This window comes from Brassica oleracea, chromosome C3, assembly GCF_000695525.1.
Source record: "Brassica oleracea var. oleracea cultivar TO1000 chromosome C3, BOL, whole genome shotgun sequence".
Lineage (NCBI taxonomy): Eukaryota > Viridiplantae > Streptophyta > Magnoliopsida > Brassicales > Brassicaceae > Brassica > Brassica oleracea.
The window spans coordinates 685,328-686,494 of NC_027750.1; positions in this window are offsets into that span (position 1 = coordinate 685,328).

The window sequence follows — 1,167 nt, forward strand, 5'->3', positions numbered from 1 at the left end:
AGGATAAGAAAGAGTCAAACCATGTCCAGAGTGATAGCCAACACGGCTGTGGTCATGAAAAATGGCATGGATGTGGTGGTCGAGGCCGAAACTCGTTTGGTCGAGGCCGAGGCAACTCATATGGCCGTGGCCAAGGAAACTCTTATGGAGGCTGTGGTTAAGGCCGAGGCCGTGGTACATCATTTAAACCACAAAACTCGACCAAATCTGTGTGCCATAGATGTGGTATGGATGATCATTGGGCTAAGACATGTAGGACTCTCAAACATCTCGTTGACCTCTACCAAGAGAGTTTGAAAGGGAAGAATTAAGAAGCTCATATGACTTATCAAGATGGTGAAGATGATTTCAATCATGAACGAGACGATCTTATGGATTATGAAACTTCAGATTGTTTAAAAGAATGAAGTTGAATTCGACATCTATGTTTTCGTGTTCTTTGCTTTATGTTTTCTATGTTTTGATTGCTTTGAACTTATTTTATTAATGAATGAAAGTTTTTATATGAAGTCTCTAAAGTATCATTCCGGGTATAGCCAGTCTCATAGAGGGCTACGGCCAAGCTAACATCTTGTTTCCTAAGGGTACGCATCTAGAGATATTTGATGCATTGTATTCACCCAGCTCTAAGAGAAGCTCATTGAGCTTTAAAGACATTCGAATGAATGGCTTTCATATTGAGACTAAGGGTAAAGGAAACAAAGAGTTCCTTCAGATCATAGAAATCAGCCAAGGACATAAGAAAGTCCTAGAGTCTATACCTACGCTCTCTACTGGCCTTTATTATGCCAAGGTCAGTATGATGGAGGCCAACGCCGCATTTAACAAAGTGGCCACCGAGAATTTTACTCTCTGGCACGACCGGTTTTTGAATACAAACGGCCATCCTTTTAAAGACTATACGTCGATAGAGACCAATGCTGGTGAGTTCACGTCCCAAGCATTTAATGATTATTGTATGTCCATTGGGGTAAGTGTGGAACACTCTGTGGCACATGTACATACACAGAACGGCTTGGCCGAATCATTCATAAAACGAATTCAGCTAATAGCTAGACCATTGCTTATGAGGTCTAAGCTTCCGGCCACAGCTTGGGGACACGCGGTCTTGCACGCGACCGAACTGATTCGTATCAGACCGTCTAGTGAACATAAACATTCCTCATC